This window comes from Adiantum capillus-veneris, chromosome 8 (assembly GCF_014529385.1).
Source record: "Adiantum capillus-veneris isolate H3 chromosome 8, ASM1452938v2, whole genome shotgun sequence".
Taxonomy (NCBI): domain Eukaryota; kingdom Viridiplantae; phylum Streptophyta; class Polypodiopsida; order Polypodiales; family Pteridaceae; genus Adiantum; species Adiantum capillus-veneris.
Window position 1 is genome coordinate 57,289,666 of NC_140938.1, and position 13,645 is coordinate 57,303,310.

Here is a 13,645-nt window from a genome sequence, read left to right on the forward strand (position 1 = left end):
ATCCATGTAGGATCTCACATGAGATTTAAGGCCAATGAAAGACAAGTACCGTACCAACTGAAAAGCATAACCATAATGAACCATAACCATAACTTAAAAGCATAACCATAACCATAAACAAAATTAACAATAACCATAAGCATAACCAAAAATTTAAACATAACCATTAACAAAACCTGAACCATAACTATGTCTATACAAGAATAGGAGAAATAACCATGTCTATACAATGACAATGACAATAATCATAACCATAAGGGAAACAATAACTGTCTGAACAATAACTGTTTGAACAATAATTGTCTGTACAAAAAAGAGACACAGAAGCGTGTCTGTGTCTCACAAAGCATATATATGAAATCCGGTCCACTAATGACTAGGCGTCGCAACCGACACATAGGACAACTCACAAAATTAGTATGGATATTAATTCACATATACTTACTTAATTAAATCAACTCACACATATTAACGTTGTTAGGAAATAAGACGTAGCTAAATAGATAATTGAGTAGATTACTTAATGGAGAGAGACAGATTTATATACACGAGATTATAGAGTAGAGAGAGAGAGAGAGAGAGTACACACGATATACGTGGTTCACCCAATGTGGGCTACGTCCACGGGAAAGCAGCCACTCAATGGCTTTAGTACTTCAAAACAAGAAGTAGTTTACAAAGGGATTATACCCTTAATGTAGCTCCCGCCTTGCTTCACTCTCACCACCTCACACTCACCTTGTTGCATTAACTTCACACTATGAAATGTGTGTAGAAATGGCCTCCTTTTATAGGCCAAAAGGGCTGCCCTCTCTTATGAGAGACAGCCATGTGTAGCCGCCCTTGTGCGAATAAGTCCAAATCGGACCCTCCAATCCGCCCATGTGTGGCCGCCCTTGAGAAGACAAGTCCGCTTTTGAATTCGGCCACCGGCCTCCGGCCATTGACTTCCGACCACCGGCCACCGGCCATTGACTTCCAACCACCGGCCATCGGCCATTGACTACCGGCCACCGGCCAACCGACCGGTTGTTTTCCGGCCACTTTACGGCCGCCGTCCTGCCATAATATTCCGGTGAAAAAAAAATCTCGGGGGCCTCCGCCCCCGAGGCCTTTAAAGTTGCCCCTGATTCTTGTCCGTGAAAAATTTGGTTTCCGGTGAGTGATTTTACTTCACGCACGATGGCTTCTCCTCATAATGGGGGCCTTACAAATGTGCGCTTTTACCACAGAAAATTACAAGGGTAAATCAGGCTCCATACTTAACAATCTCCCACTTGGAGACTGATCTCCAAACCAAACCTGTGACTGCTTTCCATTCTGGCTTCTTATCCTTGAATGCCGATTGAAGATGAGCAAAAGCTCAACTTCTCCTTGTTGACCACCTTTGTAAACATGTCTGCAGGATTTTCACTTGTATGCACCTTTCCTAGCTTTAATTGTCCCTCTTCCAAAAGAGTGCGTATGAAGTGGTATCTCACCTCAATGTGCTTTGTCCTTGAATGAAAGGCCGAGTTCTTCGCAAGATGGATAGCGCTTTGGCTATCACTGTACAAGACACAATTGTCTTGTTTGAATCCAAGCTCTTCTAAGAATCTGTGAAGCCACAGAATTTCTTTGCTTGCCTCCGTCATTGCTACATACTCTGCTTCCGTGGTAGAAAGTGAAACCACTTTCTGCAGCTTTGAAGCCCAGCTTACTGCTGTGCCTCCAACCGTGAACACATAGCCAGTAGTGCTCCTTCGAGTATCTTTGTCACCTGCCATATCTGCATCAGCATACCCTTCTAGAAAAATATCAGCTCCTCCAAAATACAAAGCATTTGTTGTTATCCCTTTTAGATACCTAAGTATCCACTTCACAGCTTGCCAATGCTCTTTACCTAGGTTGTCCATGAACCTACTCACAACTCCCACTGCATGTGCAATGTCTGGCCTTGTCCAGACCATAGCATACATTAGAGAACCTACCGCTGCAGCATATGGAACTTTAGACATATAGGCTATCTCCTCTTGTGTCTTTGGACACATATCCTTCGTTAGTTTAAAATGACCAGCCAAAGGTGTAGAAACTGGTTTTGCATTTTGCATTGCAAACCTTTCTAGTACCTTCTTGATGTAATCTTCTTGAGATAGCTTTATTGTCTTCTTCGTCCTGTCCCTTGATATTTTCATACCAAGTATCCTCTTTGCAGCACCTAAATCTTTCATTGAAAAAGATTTGGACAGCTCCTCTTTTAGGTCTTTGATGTCCTGCAGGTTAGCACTTGCAATCAACATGTCATCAACATACAACATTAGGATGATGAATTTCCCATCTCCCAAATTCTCCGTGTAGATGCAGTGATCCGAGTTGCATCTTGTGAATCCATGATCCAACATCCATCGATCAAACTTCAAGTACCATTGTCTTGATGCTTGCTTTAAACCATACAAGCTCTTCTTTAATCTGCAAACCATTTTCTCCTTACCTTTTACTTCATACCCCTTTGGTTGAAGCATGTAGATTTCCTCCTCTAAGTCACCGTGAGGGAATGCCGTATTTACATCCATTTGCTCGAGATTTAGATCATGAGCAGCCACAAGGCTTAGGACAAGCGTAATTGAGTTCATTTTTACAACAGGAAAAAATATTTCATTGAAGTCAATACCTTTCTTTTGAGAAAAACCTTTTACCACAAGCCTAGACTTGTACCTTTTCTTCCCACCTTCTTCTTCCTTTAGCTTGTACACCCATTTGTTTTGAAGTGCCCGCTTACCTTTAGGCAACTCAACCAACTCCCATGTTTGGTTGCGATGTAGTGAGTCCATCTCCACTTGCATGCTCTTCGTCCATTCTTCTTTGGATTCATGTTGCATAGCTTCTTTATATGATTCCGGCTCTCCAGAATCTGAGATCAAGAGATGGTTGAAGGAAGGAACAAACCTTTCTGGAGGTCTACTTGCTCTTGTAGATCTTCGGGGAATAGGTTGAGGCTCCTCATTTGGTTGACGTTGTTGCACATTGTCACCATTTGCAGTCCTTGAGTCTTCATCGTCCTCAAGCTCCATGTACTCATCACCTGTTTCTTTTGTTTGTTTTCTTTCCAAGTAATCTTTGTACATATTTTGTTCGTTAAAAAGTACATCCCTACTCCTTAAGATTTTACCATCTTCAGGATTCCATAGGCGATACCCAAAGTCTCCTTCTCCATAGCCAATGAAGAAACACTTTTTGGACTTTGCATCTAACTTTGATCTTAGGCTTCTATCTATGTGCATGAAAGCCTCACACCCAAACACTTTGAGAAATGCATAATTCACCGGTTTACCTGTCCATGCCTCTTCTGGAACTCCCCCATCCAATGCCGTTGAGGGTGACCGATTGATTAAGTACACAGACGTACTTACAGCTTCCGCCCAAAGCTCAAGCGGTAGGCCTGCATGTAGCCGCATGCTTCGTGCTCGTTCCATGATTGTCCTGTTCATCCTTTCCGAAATCCCATTTTGTTGAGGTGTCCTTGGGGTTGTCCTTTGCCTCCGAATGCCATTGCTAGCACAAAAGCTTTCAAAAGCTTGGCTGCAATATTCGCCTCCATTGTCGGATCTGAGGCATTTAACCTTGGTACCTGTTTCATTCTCCACAAAGGCTTTCCACCTTTGAAATATGGAAAATACATCGGATTTATTCTTCATGACATAAACCCATGTTTTTCTAGTCGCATCGTCTATGAATGTTACATAGTACAATGAGCCACCAAGAGATGGTGTACTTGCAGGACCCCAAACATCAGAATGAACCAACTCAAGTTTTTTATTTTTTCTTTCATTTCCTGATTTTTGAAATTTTACCCTCTTTTGTTTACCATAAACACAATCTTCACAGAACTCTAAGTCCACTTCTTTCAAACCTGGTAGAAGCTTCTTTGTTTGAAGGATTTGCATTCCTTTGGCACTCATATGCCCAAGTCGGTAGTGCCACACCGCACTATCAACTTCTGTAGTTGTTGCACAAGCTGAAGGTTGCGTGCTAACAGTACACAAGTAAAGTGTACCGACTTTTTCACCCTTGGCAACCACCAAAGATCCCTTTGATATCTTCCACCGTTTGTTTCCGAATGCAATGTTGTGACCTTCATCGTCCAATTGTCCTGTAGAGATCAAATTTTTGCGAAGAGAAGGAACATGCCTAACATCTTTAAGCTTCCATTCATTTCCGTTAGCAGTTTTGACAAAAACTGTACCTTTGCCGACAATCTCACAAGCTTCATCATCTCCCAAGTATACATACCCAAAATTACCTTTGGTGTAGTCTTGGAAATGTTGCTTGTGTGGTGTCGCATGGAATGAAGCCCCGGAATCTACTATCCAGGAATTAGACACATTGTCTAATGAGAGAATTAGAGCATCTTGCTCTACTTTACCTGCCACATTGGCCTCCGATGTTGGCTTGTTGTCTTGAGACTCTGTCTCCTTCTTCTTCTTGGACCAGCAATCCTTCTTGACGTGGCCCTTCTTGCCGCAGTTCCAACATTCAAGAACTGACTTTGTGCGTGACTTGCTCCGCCTTGAGCGATCACGACCCTTTTGGTTTTTGAACCTCTCCTTAAGCCTTCCTCTTGTTTCCACTGATAGTGTAGCACTTGATGATTCTCCTGTGCTTCTCCTTCGCATTTCCTCGCTTAGGAGAACACCCACAACATCATCAAACTTAAGAGTATTTGTGCCAGAGATAGAATTACTTACAGCCATCACAAGGCTGTCCCAACTATCCGGTAGAGATGATAGTATAAGGAGAGCTCGCACTTCGTCATCGAAATTGATTTTCACTAATCGAAGTTGACTTATGTTTGTGTTAAAGTCATTTAGGTGTTCTGCAACTGAACCATTCTCTGCCATCTTTAGATTGAACAACCGCTTCATAAGAAATACCTTATTGGATGCCGATGGTTTCTCCTAGAATTCGTCAAGTGACTTCATCAAGTCCTCCGTGGTCTTCATCTCCGAAACATTGAAGTCCACCGTTGACACCAAGCTTAACCGGATTGTTCCCAGTGCCTTTCGATCAAGGACAATCCATGCTTCATCTGCCATTGTTGCGGGCTTCTTCGCAAGACCGCCTAGTGGCAAATAGAGGTCCTTCTGGTAGAGATAGTCTTCAATCTGAACCTTCCAATGTTGGTAGTTTTTGCCGTTGAACTTCTCAATCTTGAGCTTCCCTTCCTCCGCCATAACTCCCACTCAATTCAAGGAATCCTTTCCTTGAGATAATTTAGCTACGAGCAAACCTTGCTCTGATACCAGTTGTTAGGAAATAAGACGTAGCTAAATAGATAATTGAGTAGATTACTTAATGGAGAGAGACAGATTTATATACACGAAATTATAGAGTAGAGAGAGAGAGAGAGTACACACGATATACGTGGTTCACCCAATGTGGGCTACGTCCACGGGAAAGAAGCCACTCAATGGCTTTAGTACTTCAAAACAAGAAGTAGTTTACAAAGGGATTATACCCTTAATGGAGCTCCCGCCTTGCTTCACTCTCACCACCTCACACTCACCTTGTTGCATCAACTTCACACTATGAAATGTGTGTAGAAATGGCCTCCTTTTATAGGCCAAAAGGGCTGCCCTCTCTTATGAGAGACAGCCATGTGTAGCCGCCCTTGTGCGAATAAGTCCAAATCGGACCCTCCAATCCGCCCATGTGTGGCTGCCCTTGAGAAGACAAGTCCGCTTTTGAATTCGGCCACCGGCCATTGACTACCGGCCAACCGACCGGTTGTTTTCCAACCACTTTCCGGCCGCTGTCCGGCCATAATATTCCGGCGAAAAAGAATATTCCGGCGAAAAAAAAAGTCTCGGGGGCCTCCGCCCCCGAGGCCTTTAAAGTTGCCCCTGATTCTTGTCCGTGAAAATTTTGGTTTTCGGTGAGTGATTTTCCTTCACGCACGATGGCTTCTCCTCATAATGGGGGCTTTACAAATGTGCGCTTTTACCACAGAAAATTACAAGGGTAAATCAAGCTCCATACTTAACAAACGTCTCCCCTCAAGCGATCAGCGAGACTGTAAGGCCTCCCACTCTACAGGCTCTCCTGAAGCTTCAAGATCATTCAATACTTCATAGATACCTCTGCGATATCCATCTGACTCCTCCTGGCGTGACGAAGCTCGATGCATCGCAAGATTCTGCGTTTATACAAAAATCAAAGTAATAAGAATACATGATTCATCGCGTTTTAAAAAACGCCATAGTTAAGATTGGATTAGAAACTCACAAACTCATAGCGAAAGGTGTCGAAGCCTCCATTGCCAAGATGAGATGTCCCCCTGGTCATCTGTCGTACCTGCGTGGCCTCACGCTGCTGTCTGACCCGCGTGTCCGCTGTCCGCTCATCCTCCCTGATCTGCAGCCACGTCTCGTGTGGGATTCCCGAAGGCTTCAGCGAGCCGGTCCTGAAAGCCTTTTGAGCTGCATCTCATCGATGTTTCACGGTGTCCCGTGCAACACCCTTGATCCACCTCCTAGGAACAACGGAAGAATCCGAAGCAGGCTGGTACTCTCTCAGGATGGTCTCCACTATGTAATTGACTTTGTCCCCATCCTGATCACTCCAAGACGTCAAAAGGCTGGTCGAAAACTGCAGCTCTGCAGACTGGCGAATCCGTTGTCGCATCTCAGTCCCGACTCTATCCATGTCAACAGAACCATATGCCTATATAGTATAGAGCTTTGAGGCACTAGGATCGTGTGCCCCCAAGGTGTCCGAGGTGTGCCAAGAGGTGTGCCTAGGTAGGACGGGGGTCGTGAGCGAGGAGGGGTCGAAGCATCTGTGGACCCTCCTCCACAGCTACCACCACTTCCACCTGATGATCGTCGAGATCGGCGAGTGCGCCTATGCTGCGGAGATGAGGACATACCCGCCTCTGTCCCACCCCTAGGTGTCGAAGCGGCCGTGATGGGAGAAGCAGGCGTCGTACCCATAGGCGTCCTCCCCCCCGTAGGCATCCCCCCCTTAGGCGTCGGACCCTCCGGTGTGAAGCCCGGAGGTGTAGTACCCGTGCCTCTGGCTACCCAGTACTGAGAATCCTCTGCCATCTGAGCAGGCGTCATCCGTGTAACGAAGCCCATGAATGCATCTACACTCATGGAAGCGGGATCTGGAATCTGGTCCGCCATACTAAAGTCCTGCACAAAGAAAGTAAAATAAAGCGTCAGACTACAATTGTTTAAATTAACTTTAAGCTTAATTTTAAATCAAAGTCTTCACACAAACACTTACAGGCCTAGGCCTCAACGAGTGAGGCATCATCAATAAGATCTTGCACCGTATCATCGTCTATCTCTAATTACAAACATAACTCTGCCCCAACTCGTTCTGGCAGATTGTCTTCATCCATTGCATCTTCATCTACAAATGTCAATTCTGGCTAGTCTGCGTCATCCCTCGTATATCTGTCAACTTCCTCTGCCATACCTTCGTCCATCTCATCTAATGGCACAGTAGTATGGAAGTCGTCTGACTGACTTTCCTCCAGGAGATCTTGCCCTTCAAATACTTGTTTATTTCTTGGAGCAACCTGAACCACAAACCACCATTGTCGCTCTCGAGGGTCCGGTACAAAGACCACTTGCTCGCAATGTTCGGGGAGAGCAAATGTGTCGCTCACATCTGTCCAAATCTTTGTAGAATCTATTTGCACAAGTTTGTTTCCATCTCTGTGTACCGTTGCATTACGACCAGAAGTAATCACCTTGAACCACTTCACATCCAACAAAAATATCTCAAACCGCCTGAAGCTTACTTTCAGGATATCTGACACCAGACCACAGTAATCCAGGTTGCTAGTGCTTTCATTCGTGTCTCTAGCACTGGCCTTGCTCTTTTGCATGAAACTAACCATTACCCCACTATCAAACGTGTTTCTTCTGCTGTCAATTTGTTGTGTTTTGAAATGCTTTCCATGCGACCACAGTGCCATGTATGTATGATACTTCCAGTCACATCCAATAGCCAGCTCTTCCTCTTCTAGAGATATGGGTTCTCCGATCTATCGAGCTGCTCTCACTGTCTTGTCCAACCATGCCTTTGTAGGAAATTTAGGTAGAGGAGCGAGATAGTCTGGCAAGGGTAAGCCTCTAGTCGTTCGACTTCGCCTGAAACCCTGTCGCTCCCTATTGCGTCTCTCTTTCTCTTCTTCGTACCTTTCAATCCATTTTTGCATTGGCGCTGAATTTAGTATATAGAACTTCATGATCTTTTCTCGCATGGCCAGGTTCATTTTCTTTGGCACCCCTTGCCCTTGCGGCTCCTCTCCCACCAGTGTTGCATCCTCCTCATCGCTCCACAGTCGAGGCATTTTTGGGTCAGAAACGGATAGAAATTCGGTCGTCAATACAAGAGACTCTTGCACAAGCCATCCTTCTGCCATGCTCCCCTCTGGACGTGCTTTTTGGCGAACAAAACCTTTAAGTGTTTTCATGAAGTGCTCTAGAAAGAACATCCATCAGTTGTGGACTGTACCTGCCATTGCAACCTCATCTACTACATGGACGAGCAAGTGCATTTGGATAGTTAGGCAGCTCGTGGGTAGATACTTCTCAATCATGCAAACTGCCTCAATGGAGTTAGCCCTTGCGACTGCAATAGATTCCTCTCGTATCTCCTTGGAAGAGATCCACCGCACTAGCTCTGAAATCTTGTATATGCAGGTCCGCACTTCCTTCGTTAAACACCCCTTGATCGCAATTAGAAGAATGAATTGCAAGAACTTATGCCAATCGTGCGATTTCAATCCTGACAGTTGATCGTCACGAGTGAATGCTGTCTTGAGACATCGCATATATCTTGTTGGCGTCCTGAACTCTGAAATCACCCTTTTCACTTGTCGCTCTTCATTTTTTAGCAATACCCATGGCGCTCTTGGAAGTTTTGTTTGGCCAGCTGCATTGGTGAAAGGCCATATCTCTGGCATCTTTCCAACTGACTGCAAATCATCTCGTGAAGCTCGATTGTCTTTCATTCCCATGATTGTCTTCTAGAGGAGCTCTCCCACATTCTTGAATATATGCATTGGATCCAGCAAATGGTTAATTAGTAGATCACCCCAGTACGGCAACGTATGGAGAATGGACAAACGTTTCATTCCTGGAACAGGTTGCCCCTCATGTTTCTCCCATCGGCGACACCACTCTTGTACATGCATAGGACGACATTCAACACAACCAAGCTGACCTTCGCGCAAGTGATGGCCATCTGGAAGATAACGATGGTGGCCTTGATAAATTGTCTTTCGAAGAGAGGCAGAATAGCGCACATCCAAAGACTGCCCATAAATTGGACATGCATTGTATCCCGAAGTTGTTAGCCCTACATATATTAAAGCATGAATCATGCCAAGGCAAAGGGCTTGCGAATAGGGAGAATTTTGTAAATCAATAACCATTACCAGAAGCTTCTCCGTATCCTGGCCAATCATGCATAGTCCACATAAGAAGTCCATGGATCCTTGCATACTGCTGTCCTACTGGTTCAACCGCATCTGCTATGTCGATCCCATGCCATAACTCCTGGAGCTCGTCAACTAGTGGAGCTAGATAAACATCCATGTTTTTTGCCTTGACCTTACCAGGTACAATCAAGCTTAATATCAAATGACCCTTCTTGATGGCAAGCCACGGCGGGAGGTTGTAATTGATAAGACACACAGGCCAAGTGCTCCATGACGAGCTTCTCAAGCCAAATGGATTGACTCCATCCATTGCCATGCCCAAACGAAAATTGCATGGTTCACTCTTAAAATGTGGCCAGATATCTTCAATGTGCCTCCAAGGCTTTGAATCAGCGGGCATCCTAAATGTTGCGTCAGTGGATCTATTCATAGAATTCCACCGCATCAACTTTGCAATGGAACCACAACGAAACATGCTTTTTATCCTAGGAATAATAGGGAAATGCCGCAACACTTTAGCTGGCACTGTCTCGCCAACTGCATCTTGTTTGTTGCGCATTGCTCCGCACTTAGTACACGATAGACAATCTGCGAATTCATTGCGAAAAAGAATGCAATTATTTGGACATGCATGAATCTTGTTGTAGTCCAAGCCAACTGAGGTCAAAAGTTGCTTTGCGTCTGGCCTGGAGGGGGGCATTTCATTGTCAGTCGGGAGAAGTTGCTCTCGCAGTAACCTGTTTAAGCCACATTAAATTAAAAATCTCTCCAAGCACATCACCGTTGCAATCGGAAAATCTCTTTTGTAAATTACGTACCTAAACAAAGCAGTGACGCTTGCATCTGACCACCCGTACACTGACTGAATATTCAAAAACGCCAGACAAGTACGAAGCACAGATATTTTGGCACCTTCATAGATTGGTTGACGTGCCAACTTCCTCAACATGTCTTCAGGAGATAGGCGCACGGGTTCTGGTGCTGCTTCGTTCGCGTTCTCCTCGCTTGTCTGGAAGAAGGCATCCAGCATCTCCTCTATGCCGTCGTCTTCTGTCTGTAAGCCCTTTTCTGCTTCCATCCGTGGCTCTATATTGGTCGGACCTTCACGCATAATCTTTTTTCTCTCTCTCTCTCTCAGATGTAGGTGCTATGTCGCAGAAATCAATGCCCGTTCCGTAGGAGTCATATCGTAGATTCTGTACGGTTTCTCTAGCAAATTCTACGTACTTGTGCACATGCTCATTACATATCCTACGCCTGCGCAAGATTTGATACTTGCAGAGCGTGCACGAGCATGCAATCTTTTCCTCCATGTTAGTTGATGACGTTGCCATCTACAATGATTATGAATGTTGTTTTAATATATATATATATATATATATATATATATATATATATATACTCCTCATAATGTAAACTACCTCGCATTCTCTAGTCTTGCCCAATCTCCGTACACCTCGGTCCAGAGGTGTACGGAGATCAGGACCACCGGGTCAAAATATCGTCTTTATTGGTCAAATCCTATATGGGTAGACACATACGTGCACTCCCAGGTGTACATGGCAATGCATGTAGCAGGGAAAACCCCTTTGCCTCTTTTAGTTCCATAGTTTCTTCTCTATCTAAGTACCCTATCTCTCGTTCTTTCTCTCTCAATCTCGCTCTCGCTATCTCTCTTTCTCTCTCTGTCTCTCGATCTCTCTCTCTCTCTCTCTCTCTCTCTCTCTCTCTCTATTTCCCTATTTTCCTATCTCTCTCTCTGTCTCGCTCTCCACTTCCCTATCTCTCTCTCTCTATATATATATATATAACTCTCTTTCTCTATCTATCTCTCTCTCTCTCTCTCTCTCTCTCTCTCTCTCTCTCTCTCTCTCTCTCTCTCTCTCGCTCTCTACTTCCCTATCTCTCTACTGATCGAACGAGCGACTGAGCTAGGGAGATCTAGACGCCCACGACTACGGAGGACTACACAACATCGATAGAGGCTGCATTAGAGGATCTAGCTAGGTCACTTAGGCTCGACATGCACAACGCCCGATCAGACTACTGACCATGGAGGAGATTGATGAGATCCGCCAGCGAGAGATGCTGGATCTCCTATGATCTACCTATCCCAGCTAGTTGGTTTATCCGTTTAGTCCACACCCAGCAATTTAGGATTCCATAATACTTTATTTTGTCATCTTCTTACTCTGACTTTGTATCAGATCCATCACATTGTAACTTTCTTGTCTCATGTCTCATAGGTCACTTTGGCCTTTCGAAGACGTTAATATAACATTTCATTTCATTTCTCTCTTTAATTTTTTTTCTTTAATTTTAATTTCCTAAGCATACATTAATTCTCTCTCTCTCTCTCTCTCTCTCTCTCTCTCCTACACACACACACACACCGCTCTCTCTCTCTCTCTCTCTCTCTCTCTCTCCTCTCTCTCTCTCTCTCTCTCTCTCTATTTCCTACACACACACACACACATGCACACACACACACTGCTCTCTCTCTCTTTCCTACACACACACATGCACACACACACACACCGCTCTCTCTCTCTCTCTCTCTCTCTCTCTCTCTCTCTCTCTCTCTCTCTCTCTCTCCTACACACACACGATGTAGAGAGAGAGAGAGAGGGAGGGGGGGGGGGGGGGGGGGGGGGGGGGGCAGAGATGGACATAATACCTGTGCAGTAGGTTTCGGCCAAGATCTGAGCAGGTGAAAATGGCCCCTGCGCGTGGGTTTCGCGTTTTTTCCCCAAATTTTTTTGCGTCGCTATACGCGTGGATATACGCATCGATATACGCATGGAAAATAAAGCCTTTCCACACGTATATCAATGCACACTACGACACGTATATCGACGCGTATAGCGACGCACGCTAATTACGTCGATATACACGTGGAAAAGCATGGCCGTCGATATATACACGTCGATATCTTCATATAGTGTTGTAGTGAGGTAAGAGGCTATAAGTGTAAGACTACTTTGTACCCCTACTTTTTTGAGGGTATAGAGTGTGTCCACCACCCTCTTCTCATTGACTGACCTGACCTCTAAATAACCTTATCCTAGGCCTCAAAGGGTTCCTAGAGGGTTCATACTTTTTCTAATGTAAGGGAAGCCCTTCTCCAAAAGTCTTATGGAGTTTTCCCGGTATTTTTCCCTTGCCTTTGGTGTGCATAAAGCATAGAGTGAAGTTGGCATTGTGTCCTCAATGTGTCATAATAACCAATATCTAATTCTCCTAAATGATTTTCTCATGTTAAACTGATCATTTATTTTGGGGAACTGCCAGGGGAGAAAAAGCTAGAATATTGGTTAAGCTAGCAGACCGGCCACAGTAGGGATCCAAAGGAGGGAAAATAGGGATCCAAAGGGGGGGCCATCTGCAAAAGAGCCATGTGCAACAATGGGCTAAAAAGACCCTAAGGTTCAGCCCATTAAGACTTCCAAAATGCTAAGGTTCCAAAATTCAAAGGTTGTGTCCAAAGGTCAACCCTAGGGGAATTGGATGCTTTGTGTGTGTACAAAAAAGTCTTTGCAATCCCTACTTGGGAGGGGGAGAGCCTTGCATGTAGGGGATGAGAGAGAAAGCCACACACACACACACACACACACACAAGCTCCCTTTACACAAAGGGAATGAGGGACACGTGTCAGCTCCCTAGGCCAGATGCCCACAAGGTGTACCCAATTCCTATTGGATGGCCTTGGAGGTGGACCAATGAGAATTAGGCTAGAGTAAATCTAGTGAGCATTCAGCAGCCCAATGGCTTGCCTGATTTCTATTGGCCAGGAGGCAAAGGGGTCCAATGAGAGTTTAGTTGAATTATTAAATTACCTAAAGCTCTCACAAAAGGGGAAAGGGGGACACATGTCAGAAGGCTGTCACTTATGCTGCTTAATAGTCATTGGCTAGCCCTGGGGAGGTCCAATGGGAGGATAGCAAGAGCAATTAGCAAGAGGGCTCGCCCAAGAGAGAGAGGGGGCTGATTTTTGCAAGGCATTATCACACACACACTCTCACACAGTCTATGTGAGAAGCAAGAAAAAGACTATCTCTTCCCAAGCTTTAATGGAGATCTCATCACCTACTCCAAACTTGTGAGATAGAAGCCTACATCGACACACTCTTGGCATGTGGATGCAAATACAACCAAGAGCCAAGCTTCAATGCATGCTCATCTCCTCTACCATGCTAATTACTAAGCTA